The 22,816-nt window shown below is 43.4% G+C and overlaps 1 long non-coding RNA gene across 1 annotated transcript in view; it reads right to left on the bottom strand.

Annotated features, from left to right (window-relative positions):
• LOC137322580 (uncharacterized) overlaps window positions 1-22,816 on the bottom strand; it is a 74,528-nt gene that overhangs the window by 31,912 nt on the left and 19,800 nt on the right. The gene's annotated exons all lie outside the window — the stretch shown is intronic.

Genomic DNA, 22,816 nt, shown 5'->3' with positions numbered 1-22,816 from the left:
AAATCCTGTTCACCCACCACCCCTGCGCTCGCTGACCTACATTGGCTCCCGGTCCGCTAACACCTCGATTTTAAAATTCTCATCCTTGTTTTCAAATCACTCCATGACCTCGTCCCTCCCTATCTCTGTAACCTCCGCCAGCCCTACAACCCGCCAAGATTTCTGCACTCCTCCAATTCTGGCCTATTGTGCATCCCCGATTTTCATCGCTTTACCATTGACGGCTTTGCCTTCAGCTGCCTAGGCCCAAAGCTCTGGAATTCCCTCCCTAAACCTCTCCGCTTCTCTACCTCTCCTCCATTAAGATGCTTCTTAAAACCTACCTCTTTGACCAAGCTTTTGGTCACCTGTCCTAATATCTCTTGATGTGACTCGGTGTCAAATTTAGTTTGATAACGCTCCTGTGAAATGCCTTGGGATGTTTTACTATGTTAAAGGCACGATATAAATGCAAGTTGTTGTTGTTGTAGTTACAAACCTAAAGATCGGATTCTGATCCATACCGCACCCCTTACCCACAGTGTACATACCATTAGACCATGCTGCTTCGTGATCACTCTGACCACCGTCACTCCCTTGGAACATCAACACCACCGGAGATAATGGATTAGTAAGCAATATGATGTATATATAGATGGGAATTTTGTTTCTCTGTCAATGTTTACCCCGTTTTTAAAACTGGGACAAGTGCAACCAAACCTAAAGCTATCTGACCTCGGGGCAAATCTTGAGAGGGGGGAGATGAAGGCATCCCCTGTGCGGTAGTTGCAATAAAATCATAAACATATTTATAAAGAAAGCGTTTATGATTTTACTCCAAGGAGCAAATTCTTACCCCCCAGGCAGTCACACAGAATCCAAAAGTGGTCAAATTCTGACCACATTTGGGAAGCTTTCTGCTTTTAAAATGGAGGTATTAATCTTGGCAAATTGAGGTGTTAATCTTGCAATAGCAACAAATAGAAATGCTAATTACTTCAGTTTTCTGCTGGATGAGTTCATTTCATAGAATTTCCTTCGCTATAGCGATGGAAAGCTGACTAATCAGGACTTGCCTGCAATAATACTTTCTTCGTGCTTCTCAAGTGGCCAAACAGCCACTTAACAAGTCAAGTAGCAGCCAAGGATGTTAATTTATTTCTGGAGAACAAGAGGCAGCAGAACACCAGACAAAGCAGCAAACTCATACAGTCCGATTCACTAATATAGTGCCACCATTTCTGAATTCTGAATGATTGATTTATATCCATGACAAAAGAACTAAAGTATTTGCATTTATATGTCGATTCTACTATTACAGCTTTGAAATTAAAAACAAAACATAAACTACAATTCTAGCTTTAAAAAGTGTGTGCATTGTCTCTTTGTATAGTTTGTATTGAAATTATATTTACATTTCTTAGTTAGCTCTGACCTCCTTTGTATTTGTATTGATTTATTTAAATATGCAGCTATGACAAGTTATAAGTAATGACAAGGTGCCAGCGTGCCTCAGTGGGTAGCACTCTCACCTCTGAGTTGGAAGGTTATGGGTTTAAGTCCTGCTTCAGAGACTAGAGCACATACTCCAGGTTGACACTCCAGTGCAGTACTGAGGGAGTGCTGCACTGTCGGAGGTGCCGTCTTTCGGATGGGATGTTAAACTGAAGCCCTGTCTGCCCTCTCAGGTAGATGTAAAAGTGCCACTATTTCAAAGAAGAGCAGGGGCATTCACCTGAATATACATATTAAGTATTTATCCTTTAAACAAATCACTAAAACTGATTATTTGGTCATTGCTGTTTGTGGGACCTTGCTGTGTGCAAATTGGCTGCCACTTTTCCTACATTACAGTAGTGACTACACTTCAGGAGGTACTTCATTGGCTGTAAAGTGCTTTGGGACATCCTGGGGCCATGAAAGGCATTATAAAAATGCAAGTTTTTTCTTTCTAACCACTGAACAAGGAGTTTTAAACAGTTTACTTCTGATCTGTTTAAGGTGCTTGGGGACAGAGCGACGATCAGCTGATTAAAGTGCGGTGCAGTAAATCATGTAAAAGCTCCATATATTTGGTGGGGTAGACGTTTAGTCTCTCGAGCAGACTGCATTTTCATGGGACCCGTTCCTACCAATGGCAACAATGAACAATTAATGTAACTGCCGCATCAAAATTCAACAGGCCAGTCAGCATCTGTGGACAGAACAGGTAAGTTAATGTTTCAGGTGTAGACCATTCGTCAGAGCCCACACCTGAAAAGTCAACGCATCTGTTCTGTCCACAGACCTGTTGAGTGTTTCCAACAATTTCTGCTTTTGTTTCAGAGTTCCAGCATCTGCAATAAAATATGCACTGGAATGTTCAGGAACTTAATGGTCCCGTATTTCTGGGGTTCCTGCTGCCCCAGTGGAAGTGTGGTGGAGCAGAACTCACTGAAGCACAAGGCATGGGCTTTGTCTCAATCATGGGGACTGGATCATTTCCATAATTGGGATGGGCAACCCACACCTGTATGGGCACATCAGAGGTGCCTGCCCCGTTGTGCCAGTTGTACTTACCGCACCACCCAGCTGCTCCAATAGGGGTATCCCTGAGGCCCAGGAAGGAAGTACTCTTCTGCTCTTAGGGGAGCAAATGGTCATCTTTTTAAAGCTAATTGATCCTCTCTGGAATTGATTACCTTTCTCTTGGGTGGTCTTGGTGCCTTCTTAAGATCCAGTACCGGACCTATCTTGGCTCTTAGCTAGCATAGGTCATGCTAGGCTTATCAGTGACATGTAGGGTAGAATCCCTAGGTTAACTGGGGAACCCCTGCAGATGTACCCCAAAAGCTTCCAGCAGACCTAAAGGGGGAGGGTGGAAAAGGTTTATCTATCCCCCAGACTGGAATTTTGGGCTGCAGGCTACACAAGTCAAAAGCTCCCTTCACCACCGGCGCACCGTGGCTGCAGTCTGCACTATCCACAGGATGCACTGCAGCAACTCGCCAAGGCTTCTTCGACAGCACCTCCCAAACCCGCGACCTCTACCACCTAGAAGGACAAGAGCAGCAGGCACATGGGAACAACACCACCTGCACGTTCCCCTCCAAGTCACACACCATCTCGACTTGGAAATATATCGCCGTTCCTTCATTGTCGCTGGGTCAAAATCCTGGAACTCCCTCCCTAACAGCACTGTGGGAGAACCGTCACCACACGGACTGCATCGGTTCAAGAAGGCGGCTCACCACCACCTTCTCAAGGGCAATTAGGGATGGGCAATAAATGCCGGCCTTGCCAGCGACGCCCACATCCCGTGAACGAATAAAAAAAAAACCTCAGCAGATGCAGATTCCACTCCAAATTCTGCCCTCCCCTTCCATCCGTTTCTCCCGCTGACTTCTAAACTGCCACCCCACTGGAATCTTGGGCCCCATTTATGACATGAGCTACTTCCACTATCCCAAACCTTTTTATTGTCTTGATCAAGCTAACCCATAGGCCAAAGTTTATACCTACAATGCACCTGTATTACTAAAGCTTCCATGTTGTAATTCCTGTTGGATGATGAAAAGTATCAAAATACTTTGGCTAACCTAATTCTTGAGAAACATCTCACCAGTAAACTAATTTTATTCACCTAGAACAGGCAAGAACGTTATTTTGATTCAATTTCAGCTTTTGAGGTGAGTTTACTTAGAATGTGTCATTGAACCCTCCCCAATGGCACAGTGTTTATCCGGAGAGTAAGTGAGCCATATATACCAGGAAGGTTCCAGGTTTGATCACTGATCTGTGCTAAGTTAGCTGATCTGAACTGGGTTGGCAGGTAGAGTGCGACAATTGTTCTCAGTACTGCTGGGTTAGGCAGGAAAAATCATCCAAGGTCCCTCCTCCTGGAACCTATGCAGCAACCCCTCCTGGAAGGACAAATGTTAGGGATTGGCTTGACTGTGATGCTCCAGATGTTGACTAGTCTGCCAATTCTCAATGTCCATACTTACACATGAATAATAAGGTAGCAGTGTATGACCAGTATCTGTAGAGTTGTAGGCTAGCAAGGGGTCACACCTCCGGTGAGAAGGGAGGGTGATAAATTGGCAGAAAAAAATAGTGAGCAAAAAAAGACATAAAGTCATAGAAAAACATGGAATTATAGAATCATACAGCACAGAAGGAAACCATTTGGCCTATCGTGTCTGTGCTGGCTCTCTGAAAGAGCTACCAATTAGTCCCAATCCCTTACTCTTTTCCCATAGCCCTGCAAAATTTTCCTTTTCAAATATATTTCCAATTCCCTTTTGAAAGTTATTATTGAATCTGCTTCCACCACCCTTTCAGGCAATGAATTTCAGATCATAACAACTCGCTGTGTAAAAAAATTGCTCCTCATCGCCCCTGTGGCTTTTTTGCCAATTATCTTAAATCTGTATCCTCTTTTAACTGACCCTCCTGCCAGTGGAAACAGTTTCTCCCTATCTACTTATCATAATTTTGAACACCTCTAATAAATCTCCCCTTAACCTTCTTTGCTCTAAGGAGAACAATCACAGCTTCTCTAGTCTCTCCACATAACTGAATTCCCTCATCCCTGGTACCATTCTAGTAAGTCTCCTCTGCATTCTCTCCAAGGCCTTGACATCCTTTCTAAAGTGTGGTGCCCAGAATTGCTCACAATCTTCTAGCTGAGGTCTAACCAGTGATATATTAAGGTTTATCATAACTTCCTTGCTTTTGTACTCGATGCTCTATTAATAACACAAGAATCCTTTATGCATTATTAACAGCCTTATCAACATCAAAAATTTGAGTATCTGAACCTCCAATTCTCTCCGTTCCTGCACCTCCTTTAAAATGTCACCATTTAGTTTAAATTACCTCTCCTCATTTTTCCTTCCAAAATGCATCACTTCACACTTCTCTGCAGTAAATTTCATCTGCATGATACAATAGGATCAATGTTATCAATTTGTTCTCATTGAGTGCAAAGGTCTGTGTCATACCTCAAATTTGGATAATCTATCCTAGAGTTCTAGACAGTGAATGTTTTTTTATGTGAATTCTGGAACAACCAAATATGACTCCATTTGGTAAGTTCTATAGGAATTGTACTCAATGAAGACTCAAATGTTTTCTGACTATACAACTGTCCTCGTTGAATGAGGTAAAATTTAAAATATTGTATACTTTCAGTCACTACTTTAGATGTAATCTTGTTGGAAGGTAAATATTAGATAGTACACCAGAGCAGGCCTCAGCATAATGGCAACCTTATTGAGAGGAAGTGAAGGAACCCTGGAACTCTCTCCCCCAAAAAGCTGTTGAAGCTAGGTCAATTGAAAATGTCAAAACTGAGATTGATAGATTTTTGTTAGGTAAGGGTTTTAAAGAATATGGAACCAAAGAGGATAAATGGAGTTAAGATACAGATCAGCCATGACCTAATTGAATGGCTGAACAGGCTCAAGGGGCTGAATGGCCTACACCTGTTCCTATGGCCCTATGAAGGAAGCAAAGACCAAAGCAACAGAGGAAAGTAAGCAACAGGAAGGTAGACTCTTAATATGGAAAGGTTTGCCTTCTAGTCATTATTCATGGCTCTTGCTCCTCTGATTATAAGCGGCTTTGTAGTTGGTGCAACCTTTAGGTTGTTATTGTGTTAACAGTCTGTAGAAAGTCGTCCTCTGTAGAAAATTGTGGACTTTGCATCCAGAAACTAAAGCTGTAGGCAGGCTCCATTATGTAATTTGGCATGCAGAGCTTAGAAATGACTACAGGAACTTCAGAGAGTTATTGGGATAATGCATAGACTGTTTGTTGAACTTTATTTAGCCTGTGAGGACACCAGTTGGTCTATTTAATCATAATATGTTGTCCTGTATAAATTCCAATGTAACACGCTCTCATAAATTTTTTTAAAAATAAATTTCTTTATTTTTACTAGAAGGCAATATTTCTGTTTTTTATGTTCTTTAAGTTATGTAAGTTGTGTGTTTTTTTTAGAAATCTGAGGCACTCTTACATTGTATGTACAGTTTGTATATACAGTACTTCTTGTCTGTGTGTATAATAAATACTGGAAGAAAATAATATTATTAAACAAGAAGTTGATTTGTAAATACTGCCAAATTCTGACCTCCAGATTTACTCCATAGTAAAACATACTGCAGCTGGAGGAGATGCTACTCTGGAAAGAATCTGCACTCTGTGCTATTTAAGTGCAACTCTGGAGCTGCTCAGCTTGTTTTGAAGTCCATTGTGGGGTTTTCACCAGGGACGATTAGTTGGCTTTATTAAGCTCAAATGTTTGCTGAGGCCTTAATGCCATTAGACCATCCGGAAAAAGGGATGAAATTCCCCCTCTCCCACACATCCTCAGCCTTAGTCAAGCAAGGGTATGGGATCAATTGCAAACTCACTGTTAAACCTCCACAAGTCTGATGGTCTAGCTGCACCACCATGTAGGAAGTTTGTAATAATTGAATACAAAATTTAAAATGACAGCATGGTTAAAATGGCTGTTGACAGGTTGCCAATTGGGTGAGAATAGTGTTCTTTTACTTGTGTGTTGTAGTAAGTCAGAGAAGTGATAGGTTGGGCGGTGAAGCAAATCAGGAAGTTCACACTGAGAAGTAGATGGTTCTCTTTTGAGTGTGGAGTTAAGGCACATTTGGATGAATTCTTTGATTCCACTTCCTTCCCATTGATGGTGTAGGAGATGTACCCTACTGTAGATAGATTGATTTTTGTTCGGCAAGGGTGTTAAGGGTTATGGAACCAAGCGTGTAGATACACATCAGCTATGATCTAATTGAATGGCGGAACAGGCTAGAGGGGCTGAATGGCCTACTCCTATTCCTATGTAGAAATTTTACTCTGCAACTGACAGTGTTGATGCTATGGGGTCAAATTTTGCCACCTGGCGCTAAGCTTCATGTGATGGGGCTGCATATCGGGAATTCTGACATGGAGGTGAGCATCTCCAATTCACAGCCTACTCAATTTTCCATTATATAATCCCATCACGTGAAGTCATTAACCTGGAGTTCTCAAATGTACTCCAACATGCCTATCAGGTTTTGAGATTTGTATGCTAGATATTTTCTTGGGTTTAATGGCACTGGTCACTCCTATAAGTCAACCTTTTGTCTCCTATGATCTGGAGCCTACCTTTTTCTGCACGATATCTAGGTAAATGATAGCCAGACTCAGGAATCATAGCAGAGAATCCATATTCTGTACACTGGCTACTAGGATGTATTACATGCCACCACGTGATTCTCCTTTCTTCACAGATGGACTGAATATGTACTCTTATCAGATCGAGACCAGACAGCATCATGGCCTGTATTGTCAATCAACAGGTGATTTTATTTATATGAGACACATGAATCAATATGAATTAGTATGACACAGTGAAATATACATTTCTCTATCCTCCTCAATGCATAAAATATTAAAAATGCCATTGGCTCTCTCTCTAAACACATCCTTTAAACAGTTTACTTGCTGCAGCCTCAATCTGGCATCACTTGCTTGCAAGCCAAGCCCAAAACTTTAAAACGCTCAGCTTGTCATGTTTTTGAGAATTTTGACTATGCCATCATGGGGTGACTTTGGTGAAATATATTTAAAAATGCAATTATTGAATAAAATTGAACTCTCAAGGGCTTAAATTCAAAACCTTTTAATATACCTACAGGAATGTCAATACAACACAGGTGGATGTTTTCCAAAGATTCTCTAAGGAATACTTGAAGAGCTTCTGCTGATTGATCAGTGCAGCTTGGTGTCCAGCTGCTGTAAGGTACAAATCCACGGGCCCCTAACCTTCCCTTCCTCTAGTTGCTGCTCATCTGCTACCACCTGAATTTGCTCCTCCTCACTGGTACTCCATGTCTTAATGGGTGCTTCCTCTTTATTCCCATTGTCTGATTCTTACAAAGTGGATATTTTGGTGCCAGTGCTTGTGGGAGCTGGAGCACTCATATGATGGGGTTGCTTCCTGCTCCTCTCTAGTGGTAGTATCATCATCATGGGAAATCTTTACACAAAGAGAAAGGGAACATTGTGTTTACATAGGATATGTAGCCAATGGTTGGGCTCATAGTAGCAAGGCAAATATGGTGCCTGACAGGACAGGGTCAGACGTGCCCACCCGTTAATCTTCGTTTGAGTGTTACAAACTTCTCTTGTTTGTCTGGCAAGAAATCATCAAGCACTCCCTTGTTCACTCCCTCATTGGCCTCCTTGCTAATAATTTGGAAGACCTGCTCCTCATATTGGGAGTGAGGCAACACAGGTTAAGATGGTCTGCCACGAGTCCAGGTTCTCTTACAAAGGTTGTGGGTGGCCTTCTCCTCCAAAAATAATGCAAACAGATGCTTTTAGCATTAGAATGTAACATAGAGCACTATCCTATGCTCAGCCTACAGTCCACTTGGTGTGAAAGGACGAGTGGAGATCATGCAAGTAGTTTGAAAAGCCATAGTGAGAGTGTGAGAAAACAGGCAACAGCTCTATGAATAGAAGGAAGCAATAGTCTTTGTCTGACATCAAATTGGAGCTGCAGTTTCAGTGAGATAGTGGTGATGGTATGTAAGATGTGAGGGTTGCAGCCTGCATTGTTGATGTGGAGTCATGCTGTGGACTGAGTGCTTGGTGCATGCACAGGACCTGCATTTATTCCTTTAATTTCAGTGAACATTCTTTATTCAAGCCTACATTGGCACTCTTCCTCAGTCCTGAGAACTTTTTTTGCGCTTTTGCTCCCAAAGCTTATGGGCATGGGAGACTGCATTCACTCTGTTTGCTACCTCCTGCCATCCCAGCTGCACATTTGTTCCATTAGGAGGGCTCTCCTCAGCCTCAAAGATGACCACTTTCCACATCGCCATATTCTCCGGCAGGATTACCAGACTCTCTTCAGTGAAGATGGCAATTCTTGGAGTACCTCTAGTCATCTTGCTTAGTCACTGGCAACTTCCATCAATATCACACACCCCCACCCCTCCCCCCCCCCCTCCACCAGTGAAACAGTTCTCTTCATATACATAAAAAATGCACAGGGATCTTATTTTAAATTGATTAATTTATTTGGCCTTGCAGATTGTAGCAGCGTGGATAGCATTGCCCAATTTTAATCCTGATTGGAGAATTGTCTTTTTTATCCTTACTTCGTTCCAGCAATGAGATGTCATCGTTCCACGACCAGCGGGAGTGTAGTAGAAGGGCTGGATATTAGGCCGAGGCCCAGAAGCACTGGCTCCTGACCAGGCATTGAGTCTTCCACAGGGCCATATACAGAACGAAGCCTCTGTCCATCCCTTAGAAGGCCAATGTTATAGGAGGAGGCAGGGTCAGGGGTGGGAACTCCCTACATTGGGAGTTCCCGCATCTCCATTTTAGGAACAGATCTCACCGGAACAACGGCTGGTACACCTATTGGGAAGAGATATATCAGCTGGTGAAGGATGCATGTGGATCCCAGCTGGGCGTACATGCCAGGATCATGGCCTGGACTCCCAAAACAGAAGTAAGTTATTTTTCTTTGGGAGTTGACCTTAACCCTAGTCGCTCGGCAGAAACTGGGTGGGTAGTCAGTTCACTTACCCACTGATGTTCGCCTGGCACTCACTGCCTTCAATTTTAACCTGTTCTTCTGAGCAGGTGATAAAAGCACCCACCTGAAGCATTGTTAAATACGCAGATCGCGGTCCAATTACCCAACTGCGATTTTGACCTAGAGTCAAGTGAGAAGAGGATCAGAAGCAGAAGAGGTCATTCAAGGATTTTTACTTTGCTTTGTTCCTCTGGGGTCCATAAAGTTTAGGCCTTCCAGCCCGAGATTTCCCCCCAACCCCCCTTACGTATTGCAAGACCCCCCTGGAACCCCAGTTTCCACACTTACCTGAGTACCGGCAGGCAGGTAAAGGCCACCTGAATTTCCATAGGCCAGCAGCCTGTTAACCCCGCTAGCAGTTAAAATCCCCATCATTAATTTTTAAATAATCGCAAGGAGAAGTTGAGGCAAATAGCATAGATGCATTTAAGGGGAAACTAGATAAGCACATGAGGGAGAAAGGACTAGAAGGGTATACTGATAGGGTTAGATGAAGTTGGGAGGGAGGGGGATCGTTTGGAGCATAAATGCAGGCATAGACCAGTTGGGCCGAATGGCCTGTTTCTGTGCTTAGTTTCGATGTAACTCGATGAAATATGCCTCTAATGGTGCGAGCACCCATCCGGCCCATTCAAATGAGTTGACTTCCCTCTAACCCTGCAAACTCCGGCAGGGCAGCTCTGTAGGTCACCAGTGGGCATGGTCCTGATGTCATTGACAAAATTACCAAACTGTGCATTGACTGGGCCTTAATTCCACTATTATTAAATATATATAAGAAATACATTTTGGATTTGCACTATTCATCCCTAGACCAAATGTAGCATATGTTTGCCATGCATTTCCTGGAACTGCTTTGATGGGGATTCATTAAACCAATTAAAAAGCAACCAACAACAGATTTAACTTCTAAATATATGACTACAGGGCCAAACTTAAACATGTATCAACTATTAGCTATGTGCTCATTTTAATCATTGTGATCTTTATAACCACAATAGTAGCATAATGGCAGAAGAAGCTTCCTGCAATCACTTTGATGAAAGACTGTCTTTTAATTATCTTAAGTACTGTAAACACATTTTAAAGAGGTAGTTTTAAAACATCACATGAGCTTGTCAGAAAGAAATGAATAAAGGACACGATATAAAAGGAAGGAACTATTTATTAAATACATGTTTTAGTCACCAAAGCCACTTCAACAGCTTTGAAATTTGATGCTATGATGCACCAATTCAAATATGGGTGTCCCCTAAACTTATTAAACTTTTTCATTTGCAAGAGCGAGTGATGTGGTGGTGGAAATTAATTCAGTGTGCCTGGTTGAATTAACATGGCAGCACATAATGAACAATACAAACAATGCAGTGCTGAGGTAGTGGTGCAATGGCCACTGCACATTGGGCATTGTGTGTGCATCTGGAGCAAGTGGCTGGCCTTGTACCATAACATGAGGTCAGCTAATTTAAGTATTTTTGTGGCACTCCAAGTGCTTAGCACATGATGTGCTAAGAGTTCTCAGAAGGGAATAATTGGAGAAGGGAAGAAGTGGAGGAAATAATTTCTGGCACCAGCAGCTCTTAAAGGGCTGCTATGTGACTTTAAAGCTATGCTTTTACTTGGTGTGAAGAATGGTTGGGGGGGAGGCGTAGAATGGCCCCCATTCAGTGATCAGGCATTGGAGATCCTGCTACAGGTGGTCCTGTTGTGAAGCATAGCCCTAATTGGAGGAGAGATCCGCCCTGCAATAAAGAATTACCATAAGAGCAGCATGGAAGGAGGTGAGAACTGTGTAAATGTAGTCTTATCTACGGCCCAAACCTGGGAGCAGGTGAAGAAATTTGTTGGCCTACATAAAGTTGTCAAGATAAGTCTGTAAGCATGTGAAAACAATTTTCTTTAAATTGTTCTCAGGATGTAGGTGACACTGGCAAATGTTACATTTATTGCCCATCCCTAGTGGCTCTGAAAAGGTGCTGGTGGACCTACTCCCTGAACTGCTGCAGTTCTTGTGATGACGGTACTCCCACGATAGTGCTGGGTAGGGAATTCCAGGATTTTGACCGAGCCACAATGAAGGAATGGAAATATATGTCCAAGGCAGGATGGTGACTTGGAGGGGAACTAAGAGGTGATGGTGAGCTCATGACATTGCTACTCTTCTGCTTCTCAGTGATAGAGGTCAGGGGACTGGAAGAAGCTGTCGAAGTAAGCTTGGTAAGTTGCTGCCGTGCCTTCTATAGCTAATACACACTGCAGTCGCAGTGCACCGGTAGTGGATATTGAGTCAAGTGGGAGAGATGATGATCAAGTGGACTGCTGTGTCCTAGAAGGTGTCGAGCTTCTTGAGTGTTGTTGCAGATGCACCCAACTAGGCGAGTGGGGAGCATTCCATTACATTCCTTACTTGAACTTTGTAGATGAGGGGCCAGGAGGTGCACCACTCATCACAGAGTACCCAGCCTCTGCCCTGCTCTTTTAGCCACCGTATTGATATGGCTGGTCCAATTAAGCTTCTGGTCACTGGTGACTCTAACGATGTTGATGGGGTTTTTCTCATATGAGTACTCATTATAGGAGTTATATCAGAGTGTGAGGAAGTACTGAGTGGGGTGACTCAGGGCTCAGTTCTGGACCACTAATGTTTCTAATTTACATAAATGATCTGGATTCAGAAACTCAATGCAAAGTAGTTAAATTTTCAGAAATAAATCTGCAATACTAAACTAGGACGGACAGTGGAATTGGAAGAGGCAGCTCAGAAATTACAGAATGAGTTGGACAAAGTATGTGAGTGAGCAGAACTACAGCAGATCAAATTTAATGCAGACAACATAGGAAGAAAAGATAGATGACATGTATCCTCCATGAATGGTGTTGAAATAGCTCTGGGTGAAGCTGAAAGAGACTTAGGAGTCTCGATGGGCTGAATGGCCTCCTTCCGTGTTGTAACCATTCTATGATTCTAAGAGACTTAGTGGACTTGACACTCAATATGTCTAACCAGTGCAGAGCAGCAATCAGCAAAGCCAATAGAATGTTGAACCACATATCCAAAACAGGCTATAAGTCAAAGGAGGTAACTTTCAAACTTTATAGTGATCTGGTCAGAACACACCTTGAAATAATTGCTAACTGCTATGAGACAAATATTCTAATTGCTAACACCTATGAGACAGAGAGAAAAACAAGATTGTTTTTATATATGATTTCTTTTTTAAAAAAAATTTGAAAGGAAACAAAGCCTCTTTAAGGATAACAGATATGAAGGGAGGGCAGAAGAAGCAGGGGAAGAGGGAAAGAGGTTAAGGGTGAGATGGTCTCTCACCACCCATCCTTGAGGGGAATGAGTGGGAATCCAGAAATAGATGGAAGGCTAAGGGTGAGATTAATAACAGCAGAACAATAGAAAGGGGTGCATACAAGGTTTGAGTAGATAGTTCAAAGGAGAAGAGATAGGAATAGTGATGGAAGTGAGAGGATGGTAGGAAGGAGAAGAAGCAGTGGGAAGTCGAAGGGATAGGGGACCTGATTGGAGTGCTGGGGGATGGGGGGAAAGCACAATTTGTGGGACGGATGGAAAGGGAGCTACAGAGGACCACATTTTTGCTGCAACCTCCATCCCAAATGCAGTCAAGTGCCTTTCCCTGCCACAACATGCCTTGCCACCCACCATCTCTCATTCGAAAGGAAAGAAGAAAGAGACAGAAAGAGAAATAGAAGAGGACAGAGAGAGAATCAAAAAGAGGATTTAGGAAGAGAGAATCAGAAGAAAAGAGAAAGCGAGAAACAGAAGTAGAAGAGGAAAGTCAGAGAAGCAGCTACATGACGACAGCAGAAAGAGGTAAGCGACAAACCATATTTCCTGACTTACTGTGTGCAATGCCATGGCAGATCAATTAGTAAGTCCATGATTCCCAGTTATATGTTTTGCTGTACAAAAGATTGTGATCCTTGAACCTTATAAGAATGTTTGTACGGCCCATGTTGTAACAGAACTTGTCCTCCTTTCAACTTTCTGGTGTTTGCAACATTAGGCCCAGTTGCACGTTTAAAAAGTAACTTTTGAAAATTTATCATAAATATAATTTATCTTACTGAAGATAACAGATGTGGCCCAAAACACGGACTTTTAATTGTAGCCAGCATCACTACATTTGTATATGTCCATACATCTGTATAGCTTCAGCAGTGAGCATATAAAAGACAAGTAAAAACCCAGGAACATGGCCAAGGTCAATCCAATATTGGCCATATGCTCACTTCTCCCATTGAAATTACTTAGATGAAGTGAAAATAGTTGGTGGCACTTGAATCAACACCAAGAGGTCTCTTTCAAAAGAGTGCAGACAGGATGACTTTAATGAGGAAGGCAGAATGTGTTCTCCAACCCCAAGGCAAATACATAACTAATTAAAAAATAACATCTTGAAAGGAAATAGAGTTTGTGTTTGGTAAATCAGCTGTCATGCAATTATTGGCAGTGTGCCATCTAATTTCTCCTACCAACTTGTGCCCTTGATCAGATCTTTCAGATGGCTGAGGAATAGGTGCTTTCATGGAATCTGTCCAGAACGCCTAAAGCATTTGCATTCCTGTTCACATAAACAATAGAAAATTACACAAATTCCATTACATGAGATATATTTAAGTGTTCTCTTTAGGGATTATAGCAGGTTACCAACATACCAAAACCCTCTGTGATGCCATCTTTGCACTATTGAGCTACCGATTGAAGAAATCATCTAATGTAGGAAATTTGTCCCTCAGGAAAATACTTCTGTTAGGCAGAACAGCAAAGGAATTGTAGCATTTTCTAAAATGTTTCAGGATAAAAAACCATGGAAGGCCTGGTGAATGCAGAACTTAAGAAGCTGCTATGTGTGCTTACCCTCCTCCCCTCCGTTTCTTCAGATGTCTTCAGATGTGGATTTTTTGTGCTTTTATAGATGAAAAATGCATTAACCGCCATGCTTTGCAAATGTGGTGAGGCAGTATAAAGTCATTGTCACAGTGTTCTTAAGTGGAATAACAAGCCTAACCCAGATTGTATTACATTCTATGCCAAGTTCCACCAAATGGAAAAAAGAAACATGAGATATATTTAAGTGTGGAAATGAAACAGTTTTATTCCTGTTTCGGAAGAAAATGCAGAACTAAAGATTTCAGCTAAGTTTGCAGTGAATGTCAAATTAGTTCCAGAAAAATAAAGAACTGGTAACCAGTAAAATTAAACATGTTATGAGCAAAGTATAAGGAGGGACCCTCTGTTCTGGTCTCTTTGTCTGTACACTAAATGACCCCATTCAAAGCATAACATACGAAAAAGAAGACAGAAATGATCTGGTGTTCTCCAGCATGAATGCAGTATCCATGATTCATCTGGCAGAAGAAGCAATAAACAGCAGGAAGGAAATAATCCTGAATCAAAACAAACCAGAAATAAAAGGACAATGAAATCACAAAACCAGTGTACTGTCTCCAACCGATTTAGCTTTGACCCAGCCTGCTTTTAATCAACAAATGGATCAATGATTAATACCACAGAAAAATAAAAATATTTGTAAATAGATGGCAAAAAAAGGTCAAAAGGATAAATGACATTAAATGAAGTGAAATTGATTAAAACAAGGTTTCTGTTGTTTTAAAAAGTACTTGTGCTGAATTGAAGGTGCCTATGTCAAAAATTAGATTCTCATGAGCTTCATGGACAATGGTTATATGCTCTCAAAATACACAAAGCATGTGCTGACAGATACCAATGAGCCTTAAAGGAGATTGAGATTATAATTGGTAAAAGTTAACTGACATGTTAATAAATTTGCTACATTTGGAAGAGATCCCTGAAGATTGGAAAATAGATATAAGAATTCTGTTATTTAAAAAAATTATCAAGAGAGTTGCCTAGAAACTAAAGACTGGGGGTAAGTTTCTGCAGAGATTCTCCCACTCACCTGTCATGACTTTGGTGGATGACCCACAGAAATCTTGGAAAACATGGCATGAATAGTGATTACACCATTTTTATGGGATTTTCGCGGCTCTTCCACTAAAGTTACAGTGGATGAATGGGAGAACCTTCATAGAAATTCAAGTTTAACACAATTATAGGGAACATCTTTGAAATGATTTTGAATGATCTAGCAAATGAACACTTGGAAAAACATAACTTGACAAAATGCATTCAACATGGATTGAGGAAGGAGAGGTTTTCCCTGAAGTTCTGCAGGTCTCCTTGGAAGTGCAAAGGAAGGTGTGGGAATTAGGCCAGGATCTGGATACGCCAGGTCCCAACCTCTGTTGGAACATAAGAGCATAAGAAATAGGAGCAGGAGTAGGCCATGCGGCCCCTCAAGCCTGCTCCGCCTTTCAATAAGATCATGGCTGATCTTCAACCTCAACTCCACTTTCCTGCCCGATCCCCATTTCCTTTGATTCCCCTAGAGTCCAAAAATCTATCTCAGCCTTGAATATGCTCAACGACTCAGCATCCACAGCCCTCTGGGGTAGAGAATTCCAAAGATTCACAAACCTCTGAGTGAAGAAATCCCTCCTCATCTCAGTCTTAAATGGCCGACCCCTTATCTTGTGACTATGCCCTCTATGCTTGGTGCCTAAAGTAAGAAGCCACGGGTGTTGTTTGATGGGCAACAAATTTAAAAACGAAGGCTTGAGACTAGACATAAATGTGAACTTTACAAGTTGGAAAGAAGTTACAAGCAAGATATCCCAGGTAGATACAAATGATTTGTATAAAAGGTATTGTGAGCAAAATTTCTGAGTTTTTAAATGATACCAACACAAAAGGCAAAGGAAATAACGAGGAATAATGAACCCGTGATATTCTTCACATTTCTGCAAAATTGACAGTGTCATTCTTGCGTTAGCATAGCACAAGAAGCTGCCCTGCACATAGAATCATAGAATGTTGCAGCACAGAGGCAGGCCATTCTGCCCATCAAGTCTGTGCCTGTTTTCCACATTGTTCCACATCGTTCACCTGAGGAAGGAGGTAGCCTCCGAAAGCTTGTGAATTTAAAATAAAATTGCTGGACTATAACTTGGTGTTGTAAAATTGTTTACAATTGTTTCTACATCAGCCAACTAGTTTCATCCTATTCTCATGCTCACTCCCTGTACTCTCTTTTTCAAGCAACTAGCTAATTCCCTTTTTAAAAGAATGGTTTGTTGAAAAGATTTGAACATTCTAAACACTATCTGTGTAAAGAATTTTTTTCTAACCTCCTTTAATTCTTTTTGTGATAATCTTAAATCTGTCCCCCTCTCGTTACTGTGTCGCTAATTAGTGGAAACAATTGCTCACTATTTATTTTATCATAACCCTTGAAGGACTCTTTCAGGTCATTCCTTAACATTTTCAGCTCTATTGAAAAAAGCCCTAACATCTTGAGTCTTTTTAACAATAACCCTTGCTTTCTGGTAACATCCTAATGAATCCACATTTTCCATTGCTTTTCTATTCTTCCTATAATGGAGTACCCAAAACTATACACAACACTCCAACTGCATCCTAATTAAGGTGGTTCTAAGGAACCTCCTTTTACTCCTACCTGTTCCTTTCTTCCCCCAACCATCTCTCTATCCATAAAGATAATTCCATGCGCTATTATCTTTGCCATTCATCTGTGGTACCTTATTAAATGTTAAATGCTACGTGTGCAATATAAGTGAGCATGAGGCTATAATATACCTAGTGCCATGATCTCTGTATGCTAATTTCTGATCTGTTTCATCAATCACACTGTACTTGTAATTAGAAATGGAAGAGTCAATTATAGGTTACAGTAGTGTGATAAAATCTCAACAGTTTTAAAAATCTCAACAGATTAGGATCATGGGTAGGGCAAGTCATTTGTTGCGTTAATTAATTTATCATCACTCAGAAACTGGCATTTTCACTGCCTTCGGGAATTTTTAAACAAAATTGTTCTCAGGCAGTAAATCATGCTGCATGTGGGGAATGCAGAATTTCACAGGATTTGATGCAAGATGTAGCATCACACCAAATCACTTGGCCTCATTAAGAGTCTTTGGGGGAGAAATTCAATTCATGGCTGCCCGCTTTTCTGGCATAAAATTGGTGTAAGACCTTTACTGTGCCAGAGTTATTCCGGTTGATATGTTGACATCCAGGGTGTCTGCCTGAAAGCAGGGGGGGGGCCTAATAAATATATGTAAATTAGAGGCCTGCGTGCACTTGGTTAAGGACCACGCTGTCAAACTGAACTTTGGGACCGCCATATTCATTCATTCAAAACACCCCCCACACAAATCCTAGACGGCAATAGTCGGGAAGGAGACTGCAACAACATTATTTAATGGGATCCTCAGCCGCATTCAGGAAAGTCTCTGGTTAGTTGTTTCAGACTGCTCATGGCCTTTTAGGCTTAGTTCTGGCTATGCTGGCTGCTCTGGCTGAGTTCAAAAATTGTGGAGAGTTATTTTATGGGATGCAGGACAATCTCTGCCCAATCTGCACAGAGTGATTCTGCCAACATGGACATGCTGCTCAGTCTGCTATTGGGGCTGGAGGATGAAGAGCAGCAAGTCAGAGTGCAGAGACTTGCAGCTGCTGGGAGAAGAGGGTGCAGGAAGCCTTACACCAAGCAAGTGTACAGGAACAGAAGATCTCACCTCCAGTTCACTGAGGAGCAATGTGTCCGGCAGCTCAGTTTCACCAGGGAAGCTGTGACAGAGCTATATCACCTGTTGCAGCACGAATTACAGCCCACACCAGGCCACACACGTCATTGTCTGTTGCTCGGAAGGTTACTGTGGCCCTGAACTTCTACACCTCAGGGTTATTCCAGGCTGCTACAGGTGACATTAGCAACGTCAGTCCATTTGCAATACATTGCTGGTCAAGCAGGTGAAGGATGTGGTCTTCATTAAGTGAAACAAATTCATCACTTTCCCCATGGAGACAGCAAAGCAGGAAGACAGGGCTCTGGGGTTCACCAGGATAGCAGGCTTCCTCTAGCTGCAGGGAATAATTGACTGCACCAAGATCGCCTTGCATGCTCCATATCAAGAACCCAGAGTATACATGAACGGGAAGGGCTTCCACTCACTCAACGTTGAGCTGGTATGTGACGACAGGCAGCACATCATGCAGGTCTATGTCCAGTTTCCTGTCAGTTGTCAAGATGCATTTATCCTGCGCTAATCCTCAATCCCCTCCATTTCTTCCATCCAGTCCATCGGATGTCAGGCTGGCTGCCTGTGGACAAGGGGTATCCCCTGAGCATCTGGCTCATGATAACTGTCGGGAACCCGACCACAGATGTAGAGGAGCGATACAATCAGAGCCACATCTCAACCAGAGCTCCGACTGTGCAAACCATCGACATCCTGAAACAGAGGCTCCGTGGCCTGTTTAGGTCTGGAGGTTTCCTGCAATATACCCCTGAGAGAGTCCTCAGATTCAGTCATTTGCTGCACGCTTCATAACTTTACCCTGTAAAGGGGGCTACACTTAGAACCACCTGGGGAGCAAGAGGTGGAGGTGCAGGAACAGGAAGAGCAGCAGGATGCTGTGGATGCTGAGGAAGAGCAAGAGCCACCAGTCCTGCCAGATGCCAGAGATTTCTGACAGCAAATCATCAAGGAACACCTGGGTGAATATACCCTCCTCCCGCACCCCCGTAACAACAGTCCCTCCTACCATCAGAAACAGTCCTCACACTCTCCAGATGAATATCCTCGACTTAAACGCCAGCATGGGTATTGCTATCACTTCACCAATGAACAATACCATCCATTTTTCAGTTGGGAACGAACAAGTTGGTCACCCTTGTGCAAACCGCTAGTGCCTGTCTAAAATGCTCTTTTGCCTAATCTGGTGCTGCAATGAGGTGCTACCCCAATGGCTGCAGCTCATCCACTAAGGACCCTTGAGATGGCCATGGTGGGCAACCTTGAGGATCTCTCGCTTTAGACTGCCCAGCTACAGACTGCAGCATCTCACTTATGGCTAAGCAGTCTGGTTTGCTGGCTGCCTGGCACCAACAAGCGCATTGGTTGTGGGGCCGGCGGGGAGCAGGCTTGCTGTCATTGAGGGAGGAGAGCACGTGCCTCTCCCATGGTGTCAGCCGTGGCGCAGTGGTAGCACTCTTGCCTCTGAGTCAGAAGGTTGTGGGTTCACATCCCACTCTTGGGATTTAGAACGTGAAATCTAGGCCAACATTCCAGTGTAGTACTGAGGGTGTCGTCTTTCAGATGAGACGTTAAACCAAGGCTCCATCTGGCCTCTCAGGTGGATGTAAAAGATCCCATGGCACTATTTCGAAGAAGAGCAGTAGAGTTCTCCACTATTTATCCCTCAACCAACACCAACAAAAAAGATTATCTGGTCATTATCACATTGCTGTTTGTGGGACCTTGCTGTGCGCAAATTGGCTATCACATTTCCTATATTACAACAGTGACTACACTTCAAAAGTAAAGTAAAGTGCTGTGGGACAGCCTGAGGTCATGAAAGGTGCTATATAAATGCAAGTCTTTGTTTCTTTCCCATGGCACCACTGGCATATGGCTACGCCTCAATGTCGCTATTGCTCTGCATGAGAACAGAGTGCAGGAGTGATGCGATTGTGTGGAACTCCTAGCAATGCTTTCCTTCATGCTTGCAAGCTGCAAGAGATATTGAAACCCAGACACACAATGTCAGCAGTCTAAGCTTCCATCAAAGCTATCAGAGCTGTCACCAAAGGCTCCATAACTGAGGGCCCTGATGCAGTGTGCATAGAGATGACCACATGCTCTATGGTTGACTGCATTGCTTCCATGACCTTCCCAATGACCCGACACAAGTTGGAGCTGGATTCCGACATGGTGCACAGGCTCGGTGGCAGGCAGTCCAATGCACTGAGAAGGTAGAGGTGCACTGCCATCAGTCTTCTTCTATAGGCTGGATCTTTGAAGTCAACATCTGTGCACTCTGCAGTAGGGTTTGGATGTGGACTCGCCCTCCAGCGAGGTGATTCCTGCACCATCCTATCCCCCTGCCCACGCTCCTACACACTTGCGCACAGTGAATCTCCTCATGAAGACTCTTCCAACTAACCCTCTAAACTACATGGGCTGCGAGTTTCTGAGTTGGTGCCTGCATGAGTACATTTGAGTGACGGCATGCCTTCAAACAGACTGTCCTCCTCTTATAAAAAAATGGAAAATGCTGGGGAAGCTAAACAAGTAAGGCAGCATCTGTGGAGAAAGAAACAGAGTTAACCTCTGTTGGTTGTCCTCCTCTTCCTCTGCTGCAGCTGGGCCCATTACCAGCAATGGACCTGGAAAGAGATGATAGGAACAAGGGTTAGCAGTTAATAGCAAGGGTTAGCAGAGACAGATAAGTGGCAGCTAAAAGTAGCACCTCTTTGTTATGTAAAGTGTAAGGAATCTTACAACACCAGGTTATAGTCCAACTGTTTTATTTGAAAATCACAAGCTTTCGGAGGCTTTCTCCTTCGTCAGTTGAGTGTGGGATTCCATGGAAGGTTACCGCATTTATAGTCAGAGAACAATACCTGGTGATTACAGATAATCTTTCCAACTGCCCGTTGTCAAGGCAATCAAAGTGTTCAGACAGAGATGTTACCTACAGGACCACCGAATATACAAACAGCCAGAACAAAAGACAGAGAGAGAGAGAGAAACATCCGAAAGGAAGAGAAAGACAGAGAATGACCCGTTGTATTAAAAACAGATAACTTTTTTTCGCTGGTGGGGTTACGTGTAGCGTGACATGAACCCAAGATCCTGGTTGAGGCCGTCCTCATGGGTGCGGAACTTGGCTATCAATTTCTGCTCGACGATTTTGCGTTGTCGTGTGTCTCGAAGGCCGCCTTGGAGAACGCTTACCCGAAGATCGGTGGCTGAATGTCCATGACTGCTGAAGTGTTCCCCGACTGGGAGGGAACCCTCCTGTCTGGCGATTGTTGCGCGGTGTCTGTTCATCCGTTGTCGCAGTGTCTGCATGGTCTCGCCAATGTACCATGGTCCGGGGCATCCTTTCCTGCAACGTATGAGGTAGCCAACGTTGGCTGAGTCACAGGAGTATGAACCATGTACCTGGTGGGTGGTGTCCTCTCGTGTGATGGTGGTATCTGTGTCGATGATCTGGCATGTCTTGCAGAGGTTGCCGTGGCAGGGTTGTGTGGTGTCGTGGATGCTGTTCTCCTGAAAGCTGGGTAATTTGCTGCGAACGATGGTCTGTTTGAGGTTGGGTGGCTGTTTGAAGGCGAGTAGTGGAGGTGTGGGGATGGCCTTAGCGAGGTGTTCGTCGTCATCGATGACATGTTGAAGGCTGCGGAGAACATGGCGTAGTTTCTCCGCTCCGGGGAAGTACTGGACGACGAAGGGTACTCTGTTGGTTGCGTCCCGTGTTAGTCTTCTGAGGAGGTCCATGCGATTTTTCGCTGTGGCCCGTCGGAACTGTCGATCGACGAGTCTTACGAGGGCGTCTTTCAGCGTCTGTAGGTGTCCATCACGTTCCTCCTCGTCTGAGCAGATCCTGTGTATTCGCAGGGCCTGTCCATAGGGGATGGCCTCTTTGATGTGGTTAGGGTGGAAGCTGGAAAAGTGGAGCATCGTGAGGTTGTCCGTGGGCTTGCGGTAGAGTGAGGTGCTGAGGTGCCTGTCTTTCATGGAGATTCGTGTGTCCAAGAAAGAAACCGATTCTGAGGAGTAGTCCATGGTGAGCTTGATGGTGGGATGGAACTTGTTGATGTTATCGTGTAGTCTCTTCAGTGATTCTTCGCCATGGGTCCATAGGAAGAAAATGTCGTCGATGTATCTAGTGTATAGCATTGGTTGGAGGTCCTGTGCAGTGAAGAAGTCGTGCTCGAACTTGTGCATGAAAATGTTGGCGTATTGGGGTGCGAATTTGGTCCCCATGGCTGTTCCGTGTGTTTGGGTAAAGAACTGGTCGTCGAAGGTGAAGACATTGTGATCCAGGATGAAGCGGATGAGTTGTAGGATGGCGTCTGGGGATTGGCTATTGTTGGTGTTGAGTATTGATACTGTTGCAGCGATGCCGTCATCGTGGGGGATACTGGTGTAGAGTGCCGAGATGTCCATCGTGGTGAGAAGTGTTCCTGGTTCAACTGGTCCGTGGGTGCTGAGTTTTTGTAGGAAGTCTGTAATGTCGCGACAGAAGCTGGGGCTTCCCTGTACGATGGGTTTCAGGATGCCCTCGACGTATCCAGAGAGGTT

This window comes from Heptranchias perlo, chromosome 6, assembly GCF_035084215.1.
Source record: "Heptranchias perlo isolate sHepPer1 chromosome 6, sHepPer1.hap1, whole genome shotgun sequence".
Taxonomy (NCBI): domain Eukaryota; kingdom Metazoa; phylum Chordata; class Chondrichthyes; order Hexanchiformes; family Hexanchidae; genus Heptranchias; species Heptranchias perlo.
Note: the sequence above shows the minus strand (reverse complement) of the source record. Positions and strands in the feature narration are given on the sequence as shown.